Source organism: Panicum virgatum, chromosome 2N (genome assembly GCF_016808335.1).
Source record: "Panicum virgatum strain AP13 chromosome 2N, P.virgatum_v5, whole genome shotgun sequence".
Taxonomy (NCBI): domain Eukaryota; kingdom Viridiplantae; phylum Streptophyta; class Magnoliopsida; order Poales; family Poaceae; genus Panicum; species Panicum virgatum.
In genome coordinates, this window is record NC_053146.1 from 49,496,996 (window position 1) to 49,509,206 (window position 12,211).

The window sequence follows — 12,211 nt, forward strand, 5'->3', positions numbered from 1 at the left end:
CTTGCGTAGCCTCTTGAAACATGCTTCTCGGTCCTCTACTTTTATCCTAGCCGTCCATCTTGAACTCATGTTGATTTGTGTCATGCATGAAATCTTTTTTATCAATTCGAATTCTCAATACAATCACATATGCAAGCTTTCCATTTTGAGACATTATCTTTGCATAAACTCATGTCTCATTCACTTTTGCCTTGCTTGCTTCTTTTGTTAACAACCATTTATCACAAATGACAAGTTCTTTCATATTTGAGACTATGCATAAGCATATCACATCTCATTCACAAAACCTTTACTTGTCATTTTAAATGCCATCATAAGTCTAACAAGTCTTCACAAATATTAGAGCCTTTATATCAACTATGAATACCTCGCTCTATCTTTCTTTTGTTTCTTTTGCTTGTCACGTATATACAATGCCAATGGGATAAACACACTTGCTTGCAACACATGAGCTATCTCATTTAGTACCAATTTATCAATTAAATTCCTGCTCATAATCTCATGCAAACAAGTTAGTCCTTTAATCGAGTTGTCAATCAACACTCCAAAACCCACTAGGGGCCTAGATGCTTTCAAGCAGCCTGTATCCTCAAACGCATTGGGAAGACGTGGGGGAGGAGGAAACAGATAAGGCCCAAAAGAGATGTGAGGACGGAAAATATACGGAGGAGATAAAAGGTTGAGCATCGGACCCACCTGCAACGCTGGATGCGGCTGGAGCTCCGCACGCCCGAGCTTAGCACCAACCGTGTGCTGCTCGTCGAAACTCGCCTGCACTCTCCTCGGCGGATCTGGAGGCGGAGGGGGGGTGGATGCCGCTGAAGCCACTCGTCGGCGAACTCCATGACCGCGGTGAGCTACGGCCGCCTGCTCGTTGTCAGCTTGCAGTAGAGGCACCGGGTCACCACGTTAGCACGCGGATCTGAGGCTGAGGAAGACGGCTATGCCTATCTGCTGCTGCAACTCTGTGCCGCCGCTCACTGCGGGGAAGACGACTGGAGAGCAGGCTGCAGGCCTCAGGCGCCCCTGCCCCTTGCGCCACGAGCTGCTGCCGCAGTGCCGCATCCTCATCCTCTAGGGGCCGATGTGACACGAGCTGCGGCCGCAGTGCCGCCCGGAGAGCGGAGCGGAGCTCTTGCTCGGCCATGCGCTCGGCCCGCGCGGAGTTCACCGCAAGAAGATCTGAGGGTGAAGCGGGGAAGGAAGGGATAGAGGAGGGTATTGGAGGGAGTCGAGACGGCGTCGCCGGGGTAGGGAACACAGGGTGAGAAAGTGGAGCGGCTCGGCGTGCGGGGAGCTTGGGGGAGGAGAGGAGCGGCAGCCGGGAGTGGTCTGACATCTGAGCAGGGTGTATATAGAAGGAGAGGGAGCGGCGGCGGGCTGGAGGCGGAAGACCGCTAGGGTAAGACTCGGCGACTCAGCATTTATACTATGTGAATGCAATTCTAACCGTCAGATCGTGGATGGATGGTCAGACACAATTGGGTCGTGGAGAAGCTCCTTAGTGGAGACAACATCAAGGTGGAGTAGAGCAACAACATCGTGAGCTACTTGAGGCGGTCGTGCGAGTTGAGGATCAGCCCAGTCAGCGAGTTCAACGAAGATCCCATTCTTACAAGTTCTCTAACTCGCCGATGGTTGGAGGGATGAAGCCGTTGAAGGTATAGGTGAAGGGGTCGACCCTGGGTGGGATTCTTCTGGTGAAGTTGTTGCTATGCAGCTACAAGTCTACAACTACCTGAGCTCCGGACAGTTGGCAAAGATGGCCTTTGGCAGATGCCTGGTGAGCTTGTTGGATTAAGCTCCGAATTCCTGCATCCTCCTCAACATGGCAAACACCGACGACAACCTGCCGACGAGATTGTTCTCAAAGAGGTCGATGAAGCAAACGTTCCAGAGTCTGCCAAGCTCCAGTGGCAGTGCCCCCACAAACCCTGCGCCCATGATCGTCAACCGCTGTAGGAAGCAGAGGTTGCCGAGAGGAGTGGGGAGGTGCCCTCTGAGGGGGTTTGCGACCGAGGTCGAGGACACGAATCAGAACTCCAGAACGCCACCAGTGAGGTTGTTGGACCCGAGGCGCAGGACCATGAGTGCCACCGCGTGTGCGAGGGGTGCTGAAATGGGTCCCGCGAGTGTGTTACCTACCAGGTCAAGCTTGACCAGGACAGGGAGTGTCGTGGCATCGAGCTCGCCGAGGCTGAGGTGCTGTAGCCGGATCGTCGCCACGCGGCCAGCCATGTCACATGTGACGCTGCGCCATTCGCCGCGTCATAGGAATTATTTTCTTGCTAACAATGCATATATACATACTCGGTGTGGTATGGAATGACTTAATTTTCTGCAAGACTACAATTTATATACTGGTATGGCAGGAATTAATTTTCTTGACAGCAGGCATGAATAATCAACAATGCTAGGTGTAGTATATCACAAATTAACCTTCCTGTCAAAAATTCATGCATAGCAGATATTCCTGATTCAATGCACCATCCATGATGTGCCTAGCATCCACCTTTGACTCAATGAAGTTATTGCATTGCCTATAAATAGATGTAGATGACGCACTTGGTGACACCAACCGGCACCATGTCTCTTCTCCCTCACCATTGATTGAAAAGTTTGAAGCCATGGCTCGCACCATCTCAGCGATGTCCATGCTCCCTCTACTACTTGTGCTATTCTTAGCCAATGCTAAGTGTAGTAATCAAGTACCTCCAGGGGCGGAGCCAGCGTTAGGGGGGGGGGGGGGGCTTCAGCCCCCTACCCCATGTTGTCCATTGGAGCCTCCACAAGCTTCCTCTAAGAAATTTTGGCATAGTGAAGAGAAAGAAGGAGAAGAGAGGAGGAAGAAGAGAAAGAGAGAAGAGATAAGAAAGAAGAAAATGAGCCCGGTCCAAACTCTGGATCCGCCCCTGAGTACCTCATCAAAATATCAAATAATAATTTGACCATATATGCACTTCACTCTAACTACTATGTTATTCTTCATGCATGTAGGTGGCTATACTGATTCTAGCAAAATCTCGCTACCAATATTGCGCTACCATGTCCCACCACTGGAAGCTAACACCCACCCTGAGGAGCCTCCGGCATCAACAGGTACGAGCATAGGTCACATGGCTTATTCGCTGTGCACCAAGTGCACGTAGTTTATTTTTGGTCAATCACTTTTATCGAAAGTGATGGAATAGACACCACCAGGGTGCCTATGTGTAACTGAAATCAAATGGTAGGTAACATGGCTGCATGGTTTATTGAAATTCACTTCTATATATGTTTGGTGTGTGTAGGTGGACAAACCTACACAAGAGAAACTTCGTGGCCAATATTGCGCTATGATGTTCCGCCGCCGCAACATAGCAGCCCTCCTGAGGATTCTCCAGTGCCTCCAGCATCAACGGGTACGAACATGGTGACATGGCTTATTCTTTCTGCGCCACATTCATGAATAAGGATGGAAACGGATCAGATACACATGGAAACGGATTCGGATATCTCGGATATCTGTTTTCCTGTTTTCTTTCAGTTTCTATCCCCTATGATGGAAACGGATCGAATACATATGGAAACGGATTCGTATATCTCGGATATCCATTTTCCTGTTTATTTACCATTTCCATCCCTATCCATGAGTGATAATATGATGACATGGTTATTGAAATCAACTTCTATATTCCTCACTTGTATGCAGGTGGTGAAACTTACACAAGTGAATTGCCACTTCCAATACTGCACCGCAAAATCCAACTGCCTCCGTCGCCAAAGCCTAGCAGATCCTTAGAGGAGCCTCCGATATCAACCGGTACATGGTCACATGACTTATTCTTTGTGCACCAAGTTCATGTAGTTGGTCCTTCGTTAAATCTTTTTTTAAAGAAAACTAAAATTGATTGAACAGACATTTCAATCAAGGATCACCTACAAGAAAGACCTGCAAACCATGTCATACCAACTTGAATGGGTCTGTGATCCCAAATATACTTCACACCCCAAGTGCCGGGGAAATAAGTTTTCCTAGCCTGAGCTGGTGGGAAAGCAGGGCAAGGAAGCAAAACATGTGATCCAGAAAGAGAATCCTTCTATCGGTGCTGTGATTTATGTTCCACAAGATGCTACTGTTACTGACATCTACTGCTGCAATCGTGTTAGGCTCATCATGAATTGTGATCCTCACTGTGACAATGAAAATGCCATAATGTTTCCAAGTCCCAATAGTTGGGTGATATTAATAAGTTAATTACTTTGTAGTTGGGGATTGCAAATGCATATGCATCATCTTAATAAATTATTGTCAGAGCAGGCAAAAGCATTTTGTTTTGTTGCGATGGAATAAGATCCGGAATGGAAGGACATATACGTGCAAGGTTAGCGATCTGGACATATACCACTATTGGCACTATAGCTAGCTCTTAATAACAATTAACAAGGAATTGAACGCTATCCTAATTTACTACAAATTATATGATATGACACGCTCTAGACAAATGGGAACGGCAGCTTGCCGCCAGTTATTACATGCGGGTCAGTCACAGTTGGGCTGTGCTAGCTGCTGCCCACATGAGGTGGCGCCAGGGCCCAGCCCGAGAACACACGGGTGCCCTGCTAGTGCGCGCGCGCGGCATGGCGGGGTTGCTGTGTGGCTTAAATGTATACCGGGAGAATCAAGGAGATGACAAGGCAACGGCGAGCCGTGGGACTTCCGGCTTCTTAGTAATTGCTTGGATTTTCTGTTTTTACCAAGCAAGGTCTTTAGTGAGGCAGCCAAAACTACTATGAAACAACTGTATGTCATTTGCTATTTATATTAAGTCATGTGATGTACTGATGTGTGATGTGTGATGAGGTTTGCTGCTTTTTTAAAAGTTTGATGACTTGGTGTACTTTATTCAGGTTCATATATTTTTGTCTATCATCCTAGCATTCTGGAGTTTAGGAAGTGGTTTTATTGATAATATGCTTCGGGCCCACTCGGCACGGCTGTTTGGATGTGCTTTCCGGGCTGGCACAGCACGTAATTGAGCATGTGGGTTCATGCTTGGACAGAGAGCGCAGCTCGTGGGCGGGCCCAACACAGCCCGATTGATGAATGTGCCGGGCCTGGCCCGATCTAGTCGTGCCCGGGCCGCTATAGTGTCGTGAGTGTCGGTGTCCAGACCTCGCGGCCTAGCACCAACTAGTGATGATGCTGTGTGTCCCAGTCCCTAGATGGTTGACGCAAGAGATAATCACAATGACACAAGGGTTTATCCTGGTTCCGACCACGGGGCCGTACGTCTAGTAGGGTGTGCGAGCACTGTATTATCTTGCACCAGAGTGCTTGTAGTAGGAGGATACAAGCGAGGCGAGAGAGGGAGAGAAGCTCCCAAGTCTCTGCTAGAGTTGATTGACGCGAGTGACAATATCGGCCTTGAGTGAGCGTGTGTGAGGGAGTTCGTGTGTTTGCTAGGGCTTGTCCTCTGGGAAGGAGCCCGCCCCCTCCTTTTATAGGCTCAAGGAGGGGCGGTTACATGCACAGGGGTGACTACTGAAGTCATCATTCTCCCCTCGAATCGGGGGAGAACAGCGGATGGTTGCTGTTGCCGGGCACTGTGGAGCATGGCGTCGGGCGTGGCAGTCGTCCTGGGAAGCCTTTTAGCCATGCGGAGATTGTGCCGACATCCTGTGGCTCCAGTGGGTGGCGTGGCGGTTGCTGTGGGGAGTACTGTCCTCTGCGCTTGACCGGGAGGAGTGCCGAGAGTGCTGCTGGCGGCGGTCTTGCGCTGGTCAAGGTCCGTACGGCATCTGAGGGCCGTTCCCATGCTCGCCGAGGGTCCTGCAGAAGAGGAAGTACGAGGAGTTGGTAGCACAGCAGCGGGAGCAGTGTCAGGCATGTTCGCACAGTCCACGGCAAGTCCGCACAGGGCTTGAACAGCGCCGGGAATGGCGGCACAGTGACCGGAGTTGGCGGACGGGACTCTGGTCACACCCGCTGTGCGGCATGGCTGCCTGACGCCGTCTGACTCCCGCGCTTCGCGGTGGAGCGGTTGGCAATAAAAGCACTTGTCAGTTGATCAGATGGGTTGCAGTTCCGTCTGTTGAGGGGTAGCCTCGACTGAGGCAGAGTTTCCCCCCGAGCCGAGGCCCCGCAGAAGGCTCGGCCGAGGGGGTCTCGAACAAGGTGGATTTGGTTTGCCTTTTGAGGGTAGGTCTCCTACCCACGAGCGAGGCGGAGATGGAGCGCGCTGCCAGGGGCCTCGGCAGGGAGGCCTCGGGCGAAGCGGAGATTGCTCCACGGGTTGCGAGGGGGTCCCGGATGGGCCGTTCATCAGTGTTGGGCCGTGGGCCAAGGGGTGTTTGGGCCTCTTTGGAACCTAGAGAGGATTTGGGCGCCGCGGAAGAGCTGAAGGTGCTCCATGGTGTTCGGGTGCAGAGTGCCGACGGGGTTGTCATCATTGGTGGCTTTGTCGACCATCAGTCGGCTCGGCGACTTCTTCCTCTCCAGGATCATCGTCGAGTAGTCCTCTTCCCCGAGTAGTCCTTCTTCCCCTTCGGATCGGAGGAAGACGGCTTGTGTTGGCTCGCCATGACTGCAGAGTCCGACGAGGCGGCTGGTGTTGTGGGCCCGATTGCTTGATTGTGTTTTGCGCTTTTGAGGGCTTTTTAGGCCCTAAATTAGGGTGCCCCGTATTATGGTACCCGACAGCGAGTGACAGGGTGAGAGAAGCGGGAAAAAAAGAAACGAACCGGTACAACATAATAAGTGGCAGCGGTAATTTTAGGGTTTGTTTAGATCATTTTGGCAAAAAAAATTGAAAGAGAATCTTGCTAATTTGGAGTATTAAATAAAATCTATTTACAAAACTTTTTGCACAGATGGGTTGTAAATCGCGAAATGAATCTAATGAGCCTAATTAATCCATGATTAATCCATAATTAGTGGATAGTTACTCTAGCATCACTTTTGGAAATTATGGATTAAGTAGACTCATTAGATTCGTCTCACGATTTTACAACCCATTCGTGAAAAAAAGTTTGTAAATAGACTTCATTTAGTACTCCATGCATATGTTCAAACATTTGATGTGATGTTTTTTGGAAAAAATTTTGGGGTTCTAAACTTACCCTTAGCAAATGTACCAATCCACAACCACCCACAGGACCAACTTCTCATTTTTTAAAGGGAAATGAACTATACGGAAGCTCCTTTTTTTAAAAGCACCTTGGAAGAAGTTGGTCCCTTTGGTTCGCTTTGAATTTTTCTTAAAGCCAAAGCACTTTGAAAGCTGAACCGAAGGGACCAGTCTTAGGTTAGAAGTTAGATTGCCGTGTGTTAGCGCTTATTAGCAGCATCTGTATGGCTCTTGCTTATGAACTGTGACGGGGATAGCATTGTTGTACTCCTGTTACACACTTACACTATCTGAGTCCGGGCAATAAAGAAAAAAAAATAACGGATAGTTCTTATAGTTTCTTACCGGGAGTCGCAAACTGCAAATAGCCCCAGTAGTTGGATTCAACCCATCCGTGTCTCCGCTGTATGGAATAGGAGGTTTATCTTTTTTCCTTATTTTTTTCTTTTACGATGAATCAACATGACACCCCTTCTGTATTTGAACTAAAGACGCAAAAGCAGCGAGTACAAGTGTGGAGGCTGCACGCACCAACTGGCATCACTCACTGGTACTATTTCACAATGTCTTGCACATCCCATCGAGCACAAGTCCATAAGGATAAAGACGTCTTTAATAGATAGCAAATGCTTTCTAATTCAGAATTAAGTATATGACGTTCCCGCAATGAACGTTGCAAGTGGTCGAGGCAGATGTTCAGTTGTTCACCATAACAAAATAACATATTTGCATATTTCCGGATCTGTGGAACAAAGCGTGCACCGGAATCTGCTCCAATAAGTTGCCTCGAGATTCAAATATCATAAACCTCAGGAGAACAAACAGCACCTAGCCACCATACAAGAGTGTCATTTGGTATTTCTGGACTTCGGACAATTCTTGGGAGAGATTCAGAAAACTCGGCTGCCATCACTGAGTGTCATTTCAACTACTTGTGCTCTTTAATTTCTTTGATGATACCGTCACAAAGGGAATCTGTGTCATAGTTCTTTCCATAAAACTTGACAAAGTCCATCTTTGGGTTCATCAAGTACCTGAAAGTAGATAAGCAACCCATCAGTGTTCTGACAGAAAGGGTATATGCGTATCTTCTCAGTATCAATTGCCAAATGGCACCAGCAGAATAAACCAGAAGCTTCTACAGTTACAATGAGTTCAGAGGGATACAATTAACAGAATATAATAAATCAGAATGCATGTATCTCCTCGGTATCAGAATTAAAAATGAGAAGCCTCTTTCGTTAGTTTGGGATTGAGAGACGTTCCTAGTATTGAGTCTCCAAAGCATCCAGACAAGTATATTACTGGATACCCGTCGAGTCCTGCAAGATATATTCAGAACCCAATAGACGAATAACTATAACTAGAATGAAGTTGTACATATGCCACATTGTTCTATGCAAGCTGTTGATATGCCATATTGTGCAACAACAGAATAACTAGAACTAAAATCAACTCAATTGCAGTCTTTAGCAAAATAAAAATTAGCCGAAGTCATTGTGCAAGTGAGAGGGAGATTAAGAACAACATACATTACAATTGAGTGGTCAACGAGATAGTCAGAACCTTCCTCCTCTGTCTTCATATAGTAAACTCGGTAAGCACGTGCAACCTGTCTTATCTCATCTGTCAGTGCCCGTTAGTCCAATCAGATCTGGATGGAACTCTGGGAAACACAAATATTCATCAACAATGGACATAAGAATGAATAAGATGAAATAAATAAAAGTTCAAAGGGCAACAATTTTATTGATGGTAGGCATTAAGAATTGAGGGACATAAGCGCACAGACACACACCTTTAACATAGTCCCGAACCTGCTCAACAGTATCTCTTTCAGGATCAACTGTAATGAAAACTGGCACAATATCCAATTTTGCCTTTTCCTCTGCAAAGTAACAACGGATTTTGTAACTGAAAAATATGCTAATTAGAACTGTCTACTAGCTCTAGTTAGGCATTTCAGTGGAAATTTCAGTCTGGGCCAGTTACCATATTACTTCGGTAATTGTTTAACATGCCTCCTAGTTTCTACGTGACAATTTGATGCAAGATAACAATGTTGTTAACTTGTTATGCATACTCTTAAGACAGGAATATATTGATATAAACAATAAACAGTCAAAACATGATTTATAAAGGTACTTGTATCAATTCTCAAAAAAAAAGTTATTTGTATCCAAGGAACAAGAGAATCAAATTAACATACTTATTTTGTCAATCGCTGCAGCCATTTTCTGGAGCTCATCTGGACAAATGTCAGGACAGTGTGTGAATCCAAAATAAAGCAAAGTCCATTTGCCCAAGAAATCCTTCTCAGTGACAGGCTTCCCATCATGATTCAGAAGCTTGAATGGACCGCCAATGGCTGCAGCGCCTACTGACTGTCCAGGCTTCACAGCACTTGTTCTATTCTTCAATTCTGGGTAAGATGAAAGAGAAAATATTACGAGAAATTTAAAAAGCTATCAGATTCAAGGAAGCTGATACCTTCCTACTATGCTGATAGTACTTGTAAAAGCCACATGTCTCCATTTGTAAAAGTAAGGGTTTGCAATGCTTACTAAAATAATAGATGGAGATCCAATTCTGAACAAGGGTAATGATTTATCATAATGCAATGATGTCAAAACAGAGTACAATTTATCAAACAAGATATGATTAGCGCGAAGTTCTAACAGGATATGATTAGCCCCCTTATGTACAATTTATATAGTGATGATGTAATAATTGACAGGAAATATCTGAAATCATAAAATGGTCCTTCTTAGATTGCTCCAAGCCTCCAACATGGCTGACACAAATTCAGTTATCATGTTTTTCCCAAAAAAAAAGAGAAATTTTCAGACGAAGAGATGTGTACTTTACACAGTTTTTATAAAACTTAAATGCTGAATAAAAAAATAAGCAATGCTAGACACACAAAAGTAGGTTCTGGCAGAATGAATCGAAGCTCTAAATTCCTAGTTCGGCAAACACAATAAAGTGGACATAAGAACATGAGACAATGTGTTTATCATTTTATTGTGTAAATAATGCATTCCAGAACATCACATTTTAGTAAGTAGGTAACTAGGTATAATAGCAAGGTACAGCACTCATGCTGGGAAATGGGAGTCTATTGACATGGGGAATCAATAAGACTCTGAGGCTGAAGCTGAATTCTCAATAAAAAAGTTTTGGAAGCCAATAAACTGTGCATCTCCTACACTTTAAGTGTCACTTTACACCAATCAGTTCGCCACCAGCATGACACTCGTGACCCTTCAGTGCACGTGCATATCATACACACAAAACCCTTATATTTCCCACTGCAGCATTCCATATAGCCATGGCATATCGTTAGAAAGAGTAGCCAGAAATTTTTTAGATGGGTTCAAGCATTGGAATTTAGAATTAGACAGTTTGATATTAAATGTAAGTGCAGATATGGTGCTATAGAGGTATATACTAGGCTAAACTACTGCTTTAACATAAATTGGAAAATATCTCGTGACTCAATTTAACCATGTGACCTATTTGAAATCCACTCAAGACATCATGAACTGCTTTCGCTGATTGGCTCAACATAACACAAATTTGGCTAACCCATTCGGTACACCTTGATACCAACACAAACAACCTGAAGATCTTCCTATTCACCAACTAGATGCAGTCCTAGTAGCACACGAACTCACCATAGTAATCTACCTTCAATGTGACGCTTCTTTTCTCTGTCGTAGTACACGATTATCCCTCCTCCAGTCACGAGCAGCAGTAGAAAACTGAGCCACGACACCAGCTGCAAGAAAGCAATCCCTATCAAATGAGGAATGTCGACAGTTTGCCCAAAGGAATGTGGAATGCCCAGCGGAAATGAGAAACCGTCCTCCAGTTGGGCGCTAGGTCACTACTGATTCATTCGTGTCAAATGAAAGATTACAGAGCAACTGTGTGTGTGTGGCCCTACATACATCCAGGGCCAATTGGGATTACAAGCCATAACTCACCCCTCCGCGGACGGATTTCCCGGCGTCCGCTTGCTCAGATTTCCCGGACTGCCCATCACCCCCTCCATCCCCGCCCGTCGTCGCCGCCGCGGGGGCCTTCGACCCACCCTGCGCCGCCACAGTCGAGGCGTCGGCGGAGAAGAAGCGCGCGCGGCCCAGGAACGCCGTTCCGAACTGAGACGCACTAGGCCCCGCGATCTGCAGCAGGAAGGTAACCAAACTAATCACGACATCCCAGCGTCGCTATCTGAAGGGTGTGAGAAGATCCCGCGCTTGGCAGAAGCCAAGGACGAGAGGGAGACGCTGAGATTACCTGATGCAGTGCTCCAGTCGGCAGAGGGGGAAGGCTGGGAGAGAGCGCTCGCGAGAGGAGTGCGTGGAGGTGGGACGCGCGCGCCGTCATCGTGGCCGCCGCCGGGGTCGCTTCGCAGGAGCGGGGGATTCGATCCTGCTGCAGGACAACGGGTTGCTCCTGTTCACCCCGAAGGATCGGCTCCGGCGGCGCCGTGGGTGTAGAAGGGTTTTTTTTTCCCTTCTTGGGCAAGAAGAACGTTTCAGTTTCGCGAATCGCAAAGTTAAAACTATTTTCGAGCGGAGCGGGAGGGTATTCTTTCTTTCTGGAGATCTCCCAATCTTAACAACAAGATCTTAACAAGAGATAATTTAGCTAAAAGGAAAAATGTTGAAAACATGAATTGCCTCTTTTGTAATGTAAAAAATTGCAATATTTGTCATTTGTTTTTGAATGGGTTGTGGCTAAAGTCTGCTAGACCTACCTAGCAGATATCTTTCGTACTGGCTTTGGTAATGATTTTGAATCAGTGGCCCGTTAGTGGGTAGTAACACTAGGCATAAAATTATGAATTGCTGCTCATCTGCTCTTATGTGGTGCTTATGGAAAACCCGCAATGAGATATGTTTTCAGGGCAAAGCTTGACTGGGAGAGAAACTGATCATAAGAAAAATGTTGAACATGTTACAAAACTAGCGGATTCTCTTCTCGGATGGAGACTTGGACTCGCTGAACCAAGTCCTTGTGTCGTTGAATGTCAAGCTGAACCAACCGCTGGCTCTATTGGGAACAAGCTGGGTAAACCCACTACAGTCGACTTC

At 46.5% G+C, this 12,211-nt stretch overlaps 1 pseudogene; it reads right to left on the reverse strand.

The window, feature by feature from the left end:
• Nucleotides 1-7,631: 7,631 nt before the first annotated feature.
• Nucleotides 7,632-11,643, reverse strand: LOC120660944 (annotated as a pseudogene).
• Between the last annotated feature and the right edge of the window lie 568 nt (nt 11,644-12,211).